General features: G+C 47.5%; 1 protein-coding gene and 1 long non-coding RNA gene across 2 annotated transcripts in view; both read left to right on the forward strand.

Moving 5' to 3' along the window:
* lrp8 (low density lipoprotein receptor-related protein 8, apolipoprotein e receptor) overlaps positions 1 to 15,733 on the forward strand; it is a 485,237-nt gene that overhangs the window by 259,496 nt on the left and 210,008 nt on the right. The gene's annotated exons all lie outside the window — the stretch shown is intronic.
* On the forward strand, positions 613 to 15,146 carry LOC127529391 (uncharacterized). Its single transcript, XR_007936069.1, has 2 exons — positions 613 to 662; positions 14,852 to 15,146. It is a non-coding gene; the product is annotated as an uncharacterized LOC127529391 (long non-coding RNA).

The following is a 15,733-nucleotide window of genomic DNA, read 5'->3' on the forward strand; positions in this document are numbered from 1 at the left end:
GGACTGAGTTGTAATTATTTTTACTGTCTAAACGCAGCGCTATTTTGAACGTCGACAGTTGGTGCCGTTTTGTGACTTTCACGTTACCCATTGCCAAGGCAACCTCCCGGAGTGGACTCACGTGACACCATCAGCACGACTCTTTAAAAGGTCATTTATGCACCCTTCGGTTTTCTGTATTTTGGATAAAACTGAAAAGCTTTGCGTGTAATTCTTGGTATTTCCATTCCCATTTTTTGACTTAGTTTTCAGTTTACGATTTTGATTCTTGTCTCACATTTCTGTCTTGGCGAAGATTCGGGTTGTCTCTTTGGTTTTGACCCCAGCACATACTCCATTTTGTTGTCGTTTCATCTTCTGGTCCCGAAATAAAAATCATTGAGCTTCGGCAGAATCCCTGACCTATGGCGGTGGGGGTTTGATCCTACAGTCCCATGTGCATTCGTTTCACTGTCTGTGCCAATGTCTAATAACACATAAACACTGGCATCGCCATCGTTCTGTCTGAGCAATGGCTCTGTCTCTGTCATTGTGTTTTAATTTTTCTTGTTGAAGCCCCGCCCCACTCGTGAATATTGATGAGTTTCCATAATGAGAGTAGGGAGCAGGTGGAGGAGACCCTGGAGAGGTGGAGATCTGCTCTAGAGAGGAGAGGAGTGAAGGTCAGTAGGACCACCAAGACAGAATACATGTGTGTGAATGAGAGGGAGGTCAGTGGAATGGTGAGGATGCAGGGAGTAGAGTTGGCGAAGGTGGATAGGAGTTTAAATACTTGGGATCAACAGTACAGAGTAATGGGGATTGTGAAAGAGAAGTGAAGAAGAGAGTGCAGGCAGGTGGAATGGGTGGAGAAGAGTGTCAGGAGTGATTTGTGACAGACGGGTATCAGCAAGAGTGAAAGGGAAGGTCTACAAGACGGTAGTGAGACCAGCTGTGTTATATGGGTTGGAGACGGTGACACTGACCAGAAAGCAGGAGACAGAGCTGGAGGTGGCAGAGTTAAAGATGCTAAGATTGGCATTGGGTGTGATGAGGATGGACAGGATTAGAAATGAGGACATTAGAGGGTCAGCTCAGGTGGGACAGTTGGGAGACAAAGTCAGAGAGGCGAGATTACGTTGGTTTGGACATGTGCAGAGTAGAGATGCTGGGTATATTGGGAGAAGGGTGCTAAGGATAGAGCTGCCAGGGAAGAGGAAAAGAGGAAGACCTAAGAGAAGGTGGTGAGAGAGGACATGCAGGTGATGGGTGTAACAGAACAAGATGCAAAGGACAGGAAGATATGGAAGAAGATGATCCGCTGTGGTGACCGCTAACGGGAGCAGCCGAAAGAAGAAGAAGAAGACGACGATAAAGTCCAGGAAGGCATAGAATTTTTTTTCCCAGCTTTATGTTATTAGATCCCCTAGATGGCAGGAGAATATTAACTCGAGACATATTTGGGCATAACGCTGTAAAGTGGATCATTACATCTCACCCCAAACCAGACTCTGGATTAGCCATAATTCCATAGAATTCTGAGCCTGAGTAACACTTAGGGTTAATGGCAAGGAGATTAGATAGATAGATAGATAGATAGATAGATAGATAGATAGATAGATAGATAGATAGATAGATAGATAGATAGATAGATAGATGAAAGGCACTATATAATAGATAGATGAAAGGCACGATAGATTGATAGATGAAAGGCACTATATAATAGATAGATAGATGAAAGGCACGATAGATAGATAGATAGATAGATAGATAGATAGATAGATAGATAGATGAAAGGCACTATATAATAGATAGATAGATGAAAGGCACGATAGTTAGATAGATAGATAGATAGATAGATAGATAGATAGATAGATAGATAGATAGATAGATAGATAGATAGATAGATAGATGAAAGGCACTATATAATAGATAGATAGATAGATGAAAGGCATGATAGATGGATGAAAGGCACGATATAATAGATAGATAGATGAAAGGCACTATATAATAGATAGATAGCATTTTATTTGTCCCAGAAGGGAAATGTGACTTTTTACAAAAGCTCAATTAATAAATAAATTGTATACCAAACACCTAAATTACATAAAAGACAGAAAACGTCTGATGTGCTTTGTGCGTCTTCGAGAGGATGTGCTGCATTGTTCGTAAAGGCCAGCAGTTCTGTCTTCATTCTCTCCTCCACCACAACCTCCAGCAGGTCCAGAAGGCGTCCCATTGCTGAGTCTGCCTTCTTATTCAGCTTCTTCAGTTCCAGGCCCAGCACACCACACTGGCTATCACAAGGATATCATTACCCACATTAATGGCACTTTTTTCTCTAGTCCCTCAGTGTTCAAGACCAATCCAGGCTGTTATTGATGTGGACCCCCAAGTACTTGCAGGAGAGGACCACCTCTACATCCACTCCCTGATTACTGACCGGTCACAGAGGCTCTTTGGTGGTGTGAAAGTCAATAAGCAGTTCTTTGGTTTTATTGCTGTTAAGATTCAGCCAATGCTCCAAGTCCTCCCCTGGATGTGACCCGCTGCTGTAGCTTTTTTATCTGTGGTCTGACAGTACCTGGTGGTGCTCCAGTGTTGCTCACACCGTCCTTGGGCCTTACAGCCTGCGCTCTGCCTGGCATTGCTTTAATGCGGTCTTGCTGGTGCCAACTACTGAAATGTTTTAAATTGGTGGCCGCCTTTTTCCTTCTTATCGAAGGTCCACCCCCATGTGACCTTATGGCAAGTGAACATGTCCTGCCTTCTGAGACCCACCTAAGCTCAATTTCACAGGCTAAAAAAACCAAACAGCACTGTGCTTGGCACAAAGACAGAGGGATGCTGTAGCCCGCCATGTTCTGAAACGGTCACCTCTGCACTGTGAACCTCTCCAAAGGCATCTCAGTTCCTCAATGGACCCCAACATGTCTCAGTGGCCTTCACGTTTCACTTAGTCTCTCTGCTTCTCCAGTTTGGTCATTTCGTTGTTTCCACAAATGCAGCGGACACCCAGTAAAATAAGCCACTCAATGACGAGGGTCCTGGCCCACTGGCAGAAAACAATAAACTGACCGCCTTCTTGTCTCGTCATTATTATGGGTTAGCTTTACTGCCCAAACGTTTCCTACATATCACCAGAGTGACTGTCGGCTACCACTGTTGTGTGGCCGAGATAAATGAGCCCAATGATCTTTATGGCGATGCTCACCCTGACCTCGACGGCCTTGCCTCCTCCTCCTCTTTTTGTTTGTAGGTCAATGACCGTAAATTAGAGCTTTGTGATCGAAGCACAGAGGGAGTCGCTCATTGACTGCCCGGCATGTGCTGGAGACGGCGTGGATCATAAAGCTGCCAGGCCACCCACTGACGATGCTGGGGCTGTGAAGCCGCTTGGCTTGTCTGCTCGACAATTTATATTCTAAGCTCCGCCTCCTGTGTGCTGAGTTCTGAACTATTTGAACATGGCTCCACCCCCCTGCCACACCTCTTCTCTATTCCGCTTTGAAATTTACATTCTAGGCCCCTCCTCTGGTTTGCTTCAGTTTGGACTCTGCCCCTTGGACCCCTTGTGGTTTTGAGTTTACATTTTTCAGTTTCTGTCTTCTGAATTAGCATTTGAGTTTTAGATTTTTAAGCCCCACCTCCTATATGCTGCAATCTGAAATTCCGATTTTAAACGGCAACCTGTATTTCAGTTGCAACACAACTCCGTCTCCTGTGCATCTTCTGCATTTTGGCCTGAATGTTACATTTTTAAATGAGAAGGTCCTCGCTGCGTCTGTCTAAACCTTGTAGATTCCACATGGGCTGGACAGGCAACCTGGCCGAAGAAAGGGAGCAGACCTGTAAGGAAGGAAGGACCCAAAAGGGTGGACGGACAGCCCATTATAAAGAGAAGCTGTGGATGGAGGTTTTTTATTCCCCCAACACGCTAGATGGCAGCAGCCCCGGAGTTCAAATGAAGTTGCTTTATTCACCAAAGATGCCTCAAATATGGTACAAAAAGCACAAGGGGGGAATGCACCTGAGCTAAAGCAAAGGGTCTGAGTACTTGTGCCACCGGGATTTTTCAGTATTTTATTTTTAGTAAATATGCATAAAAATCCTAATATAAGCCACGTGTTGGAGCGCACCTTGACTCCGCTTAGCTAGCATTACCTGTTTGTTCAGCAGACATGATCATCTAGAGATTATTAAGGAGTAACGTTTGACGTTTTTGAGAGACAGATCAGAGCTACGTGTGTTTTAGAGGGGAGCTGCTCATTGCCAGAGGTACAGTCATTTGAACAAAGTTTGGGACTCCCTCTCAGCCTGCATAATAATTGACCCTCAACAATAAAGATAATAGTGGTATGTCTTTCATTTCCTAGGAACATCTGAGTACTGCGGTGTTTTCCGAACAAAGATTTTTAGTGACGCAGTATTTAGTTGTATAAAATTAAACCAAATGTGAAAAACTGGCTGTGCATAAATGTGGGTCCCCTTGTCACTTTGCTGATTTGAATGCCTGTCACTGCTCAATGCTGATTACTTACAACACCAAATTGGTTGGATGAGCTCTTTAAGCCTTGAGTTTCATAGACCGGTGTGTCCAATCATGAGATATAAAGGTATTTAAGGTGGTCAACTGCAAGTTGTGCTTCCTTCCCTTTGACTCTCCTCTGAAGAGTGACAGCATGGGATCCTCAAAGCAACTCTCAAAAGATCTGCAAACAAAGATTGTTGAGTCTCCTGGTTTAGGGGAAGGCTACAAAAAGCCATCTCAGAGGTTTGAACTGTCAGTTTCAACTGTAAGGAATGGAATCAGGAAATGAAAGGCCACAGGCACAGTGGCTGTTAAACCCAGCAGGTCTGGCAGGGCAAGAAAAACACAGGAGCTGCATATGAGCAGGATTGTGAGAATGGTGACAGACAACCCACAGATCACCTCCAAAGACCTGCAAGAACATCTTGCTGCAGATGGTGTATCTGTACATCGTTCTACAATTCAGCGCAATTTGCACAAAGAACATCTGTATGGCAGGGTGATGAGAAAGAAGCCCTTTCTGCACTCACACCACAAACAGAGTCGCTTGTTGTATGCCAATACTCATTTAGACAAGCCGGATTCATTTTGGAACAAAGTGCTTTGGACTGATGAGACAAAAATTGAGTTATTTGGTCAGAACAAAAAGCGCTTTGCATGGTGGAAGAAGAACACCGCATTCCAAGAAAAACACCTGCTACCTACTGTCAAATTTGGTGGAGGTTCCATCATGCTGTGGGGCTGTGTGGCTAGTTCAGGGACTGGGGCCCTTGTTAAAGTTGAGGGTCACATGAATTCAACCCAATATCAACAAATTCTTCAGGATAATGTTCAAGCATCAGTCACAAAGTTGAAGTCACGCAGGGGTTGGATATTCCAACAAGACAATGACCCAAAACACAGTTGGAAATCTACAAAAGCATTCATGCAGAGGGAGAAGTACAATGTTCTGGAATGGCCGACACAGTCCACTGACTTGAATATCATCGAAAATCTATGGGATGATTTGAAGCAGGCTGTCCATTAAATTGAACTGAACTGGAGAGATTTTATATGAAGAATGGTCAACAATACCTCCATCCAGAATCAGACACTCATCAGAAGCTATAGGAGGACAGCGTCTAGAGGCTGTTAGATTTGCAAAAGGAGGCTCAACTAAGTATTGATGTCAGATCTCTGTTGGGGTGCCCACATTTATGCCCCTGTCTAATTTTGTTATGATGCATATTGCATATTTTCTGTTAATCCAATAAACTTAATGTCACTGCTGAAATCCTGCTGTGTCCATAAGGCATGTCAGATATTAAAAGGAAGTTCAGCCAATGAGAAACAAAAATCCAAAGAATTAAGAGGGGGTTCCCAAACTTTTTCATATGACTGTGTCACAGCCACACAGGGGATACTCTCCCGTCAGAGCTGAACACGATCAGATACAGTGCCAATGTTTGACGTGGTAGTGTACCTACCTTCTACTTGGCCAGAATTACATTTTTTTTTTTAATATTTTGTATTGATTTTTAAAGTTTGTCCTGTTTCACTACTACCTGGGTGGAGCCGCGGGGGACAGCTAGTATATATGTGTATATATAAAATTCAACGTCTGTATGTCTGTCCGCTTTTCTCTCAATGCAGTACTGATTTATTCGCGCTAATCCGGGACAGAGGCTGCAGGCTGAGGGGAAGGGGAGCCGGGCAGTGCCCACCTCACTCACGCGCCAGCCTCCGTATGAGTCACCGTACCTCTCGCCACATGTTGGAGTGTACCTTGCCTCCACTTAGCTAGTGAATAACTGTTTTCTTTTTACAACACATTCTAATTTTATCCATAACTTGATATCCATGTGATAACAACTGTTCAGTCCCAGTACACCCGGTGTCAGAGCTTGGTCCGCTTTGCCGGCAGTAAGTTGAACCCGTTTCCGGTGAGAGTTGGACTCCGCCAGGGCTGCCCTTTGTCACCGATTCTCTTCATAACTTTCATGGACAGAGTTTCTAGGCGCAGCCAGGGCGTTGAGGGGGGTCCGGTTTGGTGGGCTCAGGATTGGGTCACTGCTTTTTGCAGATGATGTTGTCCTGTTTGCTTCATCAGGCCGTGATCTTCAGCTCTCTCTATGGATCGGTTTGCAGCTAAGTGTGAAGCGGCTGGGATGGGAATCAGCACCTCCAAATCCGAGACCATGGTCCTCAGCCGGAAAAGGGTGGAATGCCCTCTCAGGATTGGGAGCGAGATCCTGCCTCAAGTGGAGGAGTTCAAGTATCTTGGGGTCTTGTTCACGAGTGAGGGAAGAATGGAGCGCGAGATCGACAGGCGGATCGGTGTGGCGTCCACAGTGATGAGGGCTCTGCATCGGTCTGTCGTGGTGAAAAAGGAGCTGAGCCGAAAAGCAAAGCTCTCAATTTACCAGTCGATCTACGCTCCTACCCTCACCTATGGTCGTGAGTTGTGGGTAGTGACCGAAAGAACGAGATTGCGAATACAAGCGGCTGAAATGAGTTTCTTCCGCAGGGTGTCTGGGCTTTCCCTTAAAGACAGGGTGAGAAGCTCAGTCATCCGGGAGGGGCTCAGAGTAGAGCCGCTGCTCCTCAGCATCGAGAGGAGTCACATGAGGTGGCTCGGGCATCTGATCAGGACGCCTCTAACTGGGAGGAGGCCCCGGGGACACGCTGGAGGGACTGTGTCTCTCGGCTGGCCTGGGAACGCCACGGGATTCCCCTGGAAGAGCTAGAAGAAGTGGCCGGGGAGAGGGAAGTCTGGGCATCTCTGCTCAAGCTGCTGCCCCCGCGACCCGACCTTGGATAAGCAGAAGAGGATGGATGGATGGATGCTATCCATGCACTACAATAAATATGCCAGTCAATAAACTATTAGAAAACACTGTCAGGATCAAACCCCAGTACACAGTTTGCATCAGTAAAGTAACAACAAGCAATAGCAAACATGTATCATTTAATTATATACGTTGGTAAGAATTCAGTGTTTAAGAAAGTGACGTCACATTGTCTGGTGGAGTAGTGACGTTTGCTTTTGAGCTGTAACGGTGTCCTACAGGTGGGCCAGCTGATCAAATACAGCCCACCATAAATCAGCTTCCATAACCTTAAAAAACCTTCTGCACGCACAGAAAAATAAGTCTGCTAATTGTGTTGAAGTTTTATTTCCCTGCTGTGCAAAGATATGCGGGCTACCAGGACCAATACGGTGAAAGGGGGCGTGGCCTTATGCAAATATCGTAACTTCGGCGTTACTGAAACAGTGCTTTACATTTTACACTTGTTTACTTTCGCTATTTAAAAGTTTTACAAGTAAAATTAACAGCGATTTTTCAGTGTTTTAAGAAAGTGACGTCACATTGTCTGGTGGAGAAGTGACGTTTGCTTTTGTGCTGTAATGGTGTCCTACACTGTGGTGGGTTGGCACCCTGCCCGAGATTGGTTCCTGCCTTGTGCCCTGTGTTGGCTGGGATTGGTTCCAGCAGACCCCCGTGACCCTGTAGTTAGGAATATAGCGGGTTGGATAATGGATGAATGAATGGTGTCCTACAGGTGGGCCAGCTGATCAATTACAGCCCACCATAAATCAGCTTCCGTAACCTCAAAACCCCTTCAGCACGCACAGAAAAATACATCTGCTAATTGTGTTGGTTTTATTTCCCTGCTGTGCAAAGATATGCGGTTTACCAGGACCAATACGGTAAAAGGGGGCGTGTCCTTATGCAAATATCATAACTTCGGCGTTACTGAACCAGCGCTTTACATTTTACACTTGTTTACCTTCGCTATTTAACAGTTGTACACGGTAAAAGTAACAGCGATTTTTAAGTGTAACTGTAATGTATCAGTAAACGGCAAGCAGCATATTTTGAAGGTAGAAAAATATCGATTTAACAGAACTTGACTGTAAAATATAATGTATTGTTTAAGATCCATCCGTCCATTATCCAACCCTCTATATCCTAACACAGGGTCACGGGGTCTGCTGGAGCCAATCCCAGCCAGCACAGGGCGCAAGGCACGAAACAAACCCCGAGCAGGGCGCCTGCCCACCGCAGATTGTTTTAAGATTTTTCAGTAGAACATAAGGTAACTTTCTCCTTTTTTCAGAAAAGGTATTTTACTTTCACCATTTAGTGTATTTTTACTGTTAAATTTACTGACATTTTTTACAGTGAAATGGTTGAACATGCACTGTAGATGGGCATCTAATTTGTGGGCAGATACGGCATCAGGCAGACTAAAGCAGATGTGGAAGGCACTAGATAGACCGTGGCGATTGTTATCAAAAGCATGGCTGTGTTGGTCCATTAAGGATCAGACTGAGATGGGGGAAAGGCACTCTATAAAAGATACACAGTCGGGATAGGCGCGACCTTATGTGATGAATGTCTGGAGATGTATAGACAGATACGAGTGGCGCTGTATAATTCACAGATGCTAAATCAGACACAATAATTGGGAGAGTGCAAGGCACTATATGAACGTCAGCTCGGAAGGTTAGTCGCTGTTTTAAAACAGCGCGGACGCAGGTTAGAGAAACAGATGGACAGAAGCAGATCACGATGTAAGTAAGGCACCTTATAAAGGTACTGCAGAATTAAAGGCCGTCGGACGGACTGGTTGGGTGGGTGGATAGAAATGGGGGCGGTTATGAAAGACAAAGCAAGAAGTGGGATCGGAAAGTGAACAGGTGGGTGTAAACAAAGTACAGTTATGAAAAGTGCATTATAAAGGGGGAGAAAGCAAATACGGAAAGTGAATGTGTGGGTGTGTGTGTGTAAGGCACTATATCAGATACAGAAAAGGCAAAGCCGTCGCTTAGCATTGATGGAAATGAAAGATGTCAAGTCATTGGGGGGGCCTTGCACTGGTACAGCTCGTTTCCGCACCCACCACATGATGAAACAGTTTGAACCCCCCCCCGGCAGCCATGCGATCCAGTCCCACCCTCCGGAAATGACCATCTATCTGCCACAGCCAGGTGTTACGTGGGTGTCCCCTTGGCCTGGTCCAGCCTCAGCAATGAGGGTCCTGTGAGCCGGATCACCCTCGGGGAATCGCGCCACATGGACGTAGTGCCGTCACTGTCGCCCCCTCACAATGCAGGTCATGTGCCTCATTTGGCACTCCGTGGTACCTAAGGACCCTCAGAAGAGACACAGTACCGAAGGGGTCCAGTCTTCATCTCAGGGCACTGGATAGCGTCCATGCAAGACGGGACAGATGAATGGAATTAAAACACAAAGCGGCCCGTTTTCTGCCCTCTCCTAACTGGCAGCGTTTCCAGTGGTCCCGGATGGCCAGAGACGTTCACCTGCTGGTGCAGCCCAAGGAGGTGGGGGAGGGGGGGTGTAAAGCAGACTGTTCAGATTTGGCACTAGGCGCTCCGACTCTTCCAGAATTTCAAAAAGAGTTCTCAGGAGTTTGTGAGGCGCAAGTTGAATTGTGAAAGTGTGGGATGAGTGATTTGCATGTTGGACGCGCACAAAAGGGACCCCCATAATAGCGGAGAAAAACAAGCGCGGCCGTTCCAGCACTTTCTCCTCTCCTCCCTCTCGTCGGCGTCTCGGCCAGTGGGCTGCCGATCTCTGCTTCCACCGACGGCACCTGCGCTTACACACAAACCAGCCCAAGAATTCACAGTTCATCTTACCCCATTGTGGGGTCTGAGGGTCTTATTTTATTTATTTATTTATTTTTTTAATGCGTCTAATGTCTCCGGCGGGGTCATTACCACCGGGGTCCCAGCTCTGTTTACTCACTTGTCATTTAAATTGAAATGAGAAGTCAGCGAGCGCGCTGTTCCCGATGACATTGCAAGGGGATCATTTGTATTCCGCTGCTCGGAGTCGCCCTGGATACCGTTAGGTGACTGGAAAGCATGCGCCGCGCAGGAAGTGTCCCAACTCTCATTCCGCCAGCGCCGCACTAAAACCCACGCTGATTAAAACTGGGAGACAATGGAAGGTAACTGCAGATCATCTTTTCAACTTGACCTGAAAAGCCAGCGCTTTCGTGGGGGTCTGCTAATTCTCGTCAGCCTTTTCACACATTTCGGATTTGAGCACAGCCAGCACTAATCCCCCTGTTTCGGGGGCCGCGCGGCGCAGCGATATTCGGTTTGTTTTTTATCATCTCGAGAAGATTTGCGGGAGATGAAGACACAGCAGAACGTGCGGCTTTATAAAATCAGCAGCATGCTACCTGACTTTCACACAGACCCCCCTTCCTCCCCCCCAAACGCTGTGAGAATGTAATGGGGGGCAATCGGGTCGGGTGAAAGGAATGGCTGTCGGAAGTGGATGGGTGGATTGAGGGGTTTGTGCCAACCTGGGAGGGCACCGCAGTGGCTCATAACTCCAGGAGAACCGGGTTGGCATGTGCTCCCCGTGTCCACATTTCTCTAAACCTGAGGGTGGCATAACGATTAATGCTGCTGTCTAACATCTGCAGGAGAACCAGGTTCAAACTCCAACCTGGCCATTCACCTGTGTGAAGATGGCATGTTCTCCCGGTGCCTACATTTGTGTCAGCCTGAGGGCAGCACATTGGCTCATAATGACCGCAGAACCAGGTTCATACCCCAGCTGAGTCACTGTCTGTGTGGATTTGGCATTTACTCCCCGTGTCCTTACTTCTCTAAACTCGAGGGTGGCATAACGGTTAATGCTGCTGTCTGGGCATCTACAGGAGAACCAGGTTCAAACACCAGCCGGGTCACTGTGTGAAGATGGCATATGCTCCCCATGTCCACACTTCTCTAAGCTTGAGGGTGGCATAACAATTAATGTTGCTGTCTGCAGGAGAACCAGGTTCAAACTCCAACCTGCCCACTACCTGTGTGAAGATGGCATGTTCTCCCAGTGCCTGCATTTGTGTCAACCTGAGGGTGACACAATGACTCATCACTCCTGTAGAACCAGGTTCAAACGCCAGCCAGGTCACTATCTGTGTGGAGTTGGCATGTGCTCCCTGTGTCCACGCTTCTCTAAACTTGAGGGTGGCATAACGGTTAATGCTGCTGTCTGGGCATCTACAGGAGAACCAGGTTCAAACGCCAACCAGGTCACTATCTGTGTGAAGATGGCATATGCTCCCCATGTCCACACTTCTCTAAACTTGAGGGTGGCATAACAATTAATGCTGCTGTCTGCAGGAGAACCAGGTTCAAACCCCAGCCTGGCCACTACCTGTGTGAAGATGGCATGTTCTCCCGATGCCTACATTTGTGTCAGCCTGAGGGCAGCACATTGGCTCATAATGCCTGCAGAACCAGGTTCAAACCCCAGCTGAGTCACTATCTGTGTGGATGTGGCATTTGCTCCCCGTGTCCACACTTCTCTAAACTTGAGGGTGGCATAACAGTTAATGCTGCTGCCTGAGCATCTACAGGAGAACCAGGTTCAAGCTCTTTGTCACTATCTGTGCAGAGTTTGCATGTTCGCCTGAGGGTGACACAATGGCTCGTCACTCCGGTAGAACCAGGTTCAAATCCCAGCCAAGTCACTCTCTGTGTCAGTTTGCTGTGTTTTGCCAGTGTCCACATTTGTGTCAATTTAAGGGTGACATAACAGTTAATGCAGCTGCCTGAGCATCTGCAGGAGAATTAGGTTCAAACTCTAACCTGGCCATTGACCTGTGTGAAGATGGCATGTGCTCCCAGTGCCTACATTTGTGTCAACCTGAGGGCAGCACAGTGGCTCGTAACGCCTGCAGAACCAGGTTCAAACCCCAGCCTGGTCACTATCTGTGTGGAGTTGCCGTGTTCTCCCCGTGTCCACATTTGTGTCAACTTTTGGGTGGTTCGGCGGTGAGTGGTGCCGCTGGAATGAGATCCTGGTCATGATCTGTGTGGAGTGTGCATGTCCTCCCAATGTGAACATCAATGTCAACCTTTGGGTGGTAAACGAGTGCCTGAAGTGGGCTGCGACTCTCCATCAGCCCCTCAGCATTGAGTACCTGGCACCTTTTTACGAGTCTTTATGGAGGAAGCTCTTTGGTCAAATGCTGATGTTTCTCCAGTCCCAGCTCATCACTGCACTGCCACCTCTTATTTTTTTTTTGTTGTTGTTAAAGTGCAGATAAGTGCTGGCACCTTTTAGTGAATCTTCAACGGGGGGACACCAATTAGTTGATGCATCCCACCACTCGTAGCTTCATAGGAGACACAAACCCTTTGACTGAAGGTATCACCATGAAATTCAGGGCCACCAGTAATTTGGTTCCATTTCAAGCACTGGTTAGCACTGCTGGCTTCAGGGGACATGGGTTCAAATCCCAGCCAGGTCACGCTCTGTGCGTGTATGTCAACCTGGGGGCTACAGAGTCCTTAGTGCTGCTGCTGCTGCCTCGTCCCTCGCTGCAGGTGCTGCCCTGTATTCAAATCCCTGCTCCCTCACTACTCCGGTGATGTTTGCTACTGCCACCCAGTGGCACCAGCTGTTCATATCCCAGCCAGGTCATTAGATGGGGTTTATGGGGTCATAAATGAGTGACAAGTACCCATGAAGTGAGATTCTTTCTGACGTGTGCTTAGGTGAGTAGAGCTGACTGACCTTGAAACTTTCCGTCTTTCTTGCATGAAAAATCTCACAGCATGTTTGTATTAAATGCACACAACGGAAATTACAGCTAAACTATGAGGAGGAGGGGCAAGATGGTGGAGTGGTAGCTCGTCAGGCGGGATTAGATTTGTGAGTGGCAGTCAGGTGGGCGGGATTAGATTTGCGAGTGACAACCAGAAGGGTGGGGTCAAATGGTTGAGTGGCATGTCAGATGGGCGGGATTAAATTTGTGTGTAGTGGGCAGGAGGGTGGGATTATATTTGTGAGTGGCAGCCAGGTGGGCGGGATTAGATTTTTGAATGACAACCAGAAGGGTGGGGTCAAATGGTTGAGTGGCATGTCAGATGGGTGGGATTAAATTTGTGAGTAGTGGGCAGGAGGGTGGGATTATATTTATGAGTGGCAGCCAGGTGGGTGAGATTAGATTTGCGAGTGACAGCCAGGAGGGTGGGATCAAATGGTTGAGTGGCATGTCAGATGGGTGGGATTAAATTTGTGAGTAGTGGGCAGGAGGGTGGGATTAAATTTGTGAGTGACAGTCAAATGGGTGGGACTAGATTTGTGAGTGGCAGCAGGGAGGGTGGGATTAGATGGTTGAGTGGCAGTTGGGTGGGCAGGATTTGATTTGTGAGCGGCAGTCAACTGATTAGAATTTAATATTTGACTGGTAGTCAGATGGGCAGGATTAGATTTATAAGTGGCATTCAGATGGGATGGATTAGATTTGACAGTGGCAGTTGGGTGGGCAGGATTTGGTTTGTGAGTGGCAGTCTGGTGGGTGAGATTAGATTTTTGTGTGGTAGTTGGCTGGTTAGGATTTAAAAATATTAAGCATTAGCCGGTTGGGTGGGATTAAAAAATTGAGTGGCAGCTGGATGGGCGGAATTGCATAGTTGAGTGGCAGCAGGCTGTGCTGGATTAGATTGGCTCCTTATTGTCTTGTGTCTCGAGGTCCGGTTACATTCTTAATCACGTGTGCTATTCACCAGGCAGCACATTGCCACATTTTGACGCCATGATTAGCGAGTGACTTCAAAACTCCCGGAGAACACGTAATACACCAGTGCAAAGAGAATATCGCGGTTCTCTGTTTGAATCCCAGTTGAAGAAAACCACGGATCACATCCCAGCGTCGTCACTATCTGTGTGGTGCTTCCATGTTCTTCCTGTGTCCACATGAGTGTTAACCTGGGGGCAAGCAGAGAGGTCAGAGCTGCCAGCTGTGGGTGACAGTTGCTGAGTGGTCAGAGCCTCTACCTCCCAGTTACTAAGCCCCGCCACATCAGGACTCTGCCCGGTGTACATTCTTGCTCTGAAGCCGTTCCTCTCCAGCTTTGTCCTTCTGCTCGGGCTCGTCGTCCTCCTGATCTTCTCCCGAGGCGCAGGTTTCTTGCAGTCTCCCTCAGGTTGTCCTCCAGGATTTCCTCGTGTTTTGCTCCCACACAAGCCTTCCAGGGGGGTCTGCTGCAGAGCGGGACCCCCACAGCCTGATGCTGCCACTGGTGATGTGTGTGTGTGTAATAATGAGCGGTGTTTAAATATGGCATGTAGTCAAAACACTCAATTTTGGTCTCATTAGGCCACAGACCCTTCTTGCAGTGGGATTACATCAGGGGTCGGCTCTGAGCCCTTTCTTATTGTTAATGGTGATGGACAGGCTGACAGACGAGATTAGACAGGAGTTCCTGAGGACTGTGATGTTTGCTGATGACATTGTGATCTGTAGCGATAGTAGGGAGACCCTGGAGAGGTGGAGATATGAGAGGACAGGAGAGGAATGAAGGTCAGTAGGACCACCAAGACAGAATACATGTGTGTGAATGAGAGGGAGGTCAGTGGAGTGGTGAGGATGAAGGGAGTAGAGTTGGCGAAGGTGGATGAGTTTAAATACTTGGGATCAACAGTACAGAGTAATGGGGATTGTGGAAGAGAAGTGAAGAAGAGAGTGCAGGCAGAGTGGAATGGGTGGAGAAGAGTGTCAGGAGTGATTTGTGACAGACGAGTATCAGCAAGAGTGAAAGGGAAGGTCTACAGGACGGTAGTGAGACCAGCTGTGTTATATGGGCTGGAGACGGTGGCACTGACCAGAAAGCAGGACACAGAGCTGGAGGTGGCAGAGTTAAAGATGCTAAGATTGGCATTGGGTGTAATGAGGATGGACAGGATTAGAAATGAGGACATTAGAGTGTGGTATAGCGGGTCCGCGGTTATTTTTAAATCGGTATAGCCGTGCCGTTCTCCGTGGGCGTGATTGCACAACCGAGGGGAGTTAATGAGGTGATCACAGCGAGTCGCATCTGCACGTGTGGGTGCGGTCGTTCTTGTTTGCCTCATTGGCTTCCTGCGGCGTGTAATTAAGGCGCTGCGCCCACAGAGATACCCGTGGGTGTGTGTATATATATAGACGGATGTATACGAGAGGAGAGGATATAAATCGGAGAGAGAAATCGTGGAGGAGAAAAGGGAAGGAGAAAGGTCGATGGAGAGAGAAAAGGTCGGAAAACAGCAGTCAGGTGGTGACGATCCGGACATCTGGAAGGTGGAGACGCCATGAGCTGGGGCCCTGCGAAGGAGCGTTATGCTGATGCGCTCTGGGGGGCTTGTTCGCCCCACTGAATGTATGAGTGAGTGGGGTGAGCAGGAGAGGTGCCCTCCCGAAGGATCT

The sequence above is a fragment of the Erpetoichthys calabaricus genome, chromosome 10, assembly GCF_900747795.2.
Source record: "Erpetoichthys calabaricus chromosome 10, fErpCal1.3, whole genome shotgun sequence".
Taxonomy (NCBI): domain Eukaryota; kingdom Metazoa; phylum Chordata; class Cladistia; order Polypteriformes; family Polypteridae; genus Erpetoichthys; species Erpetoichthys calabaricus.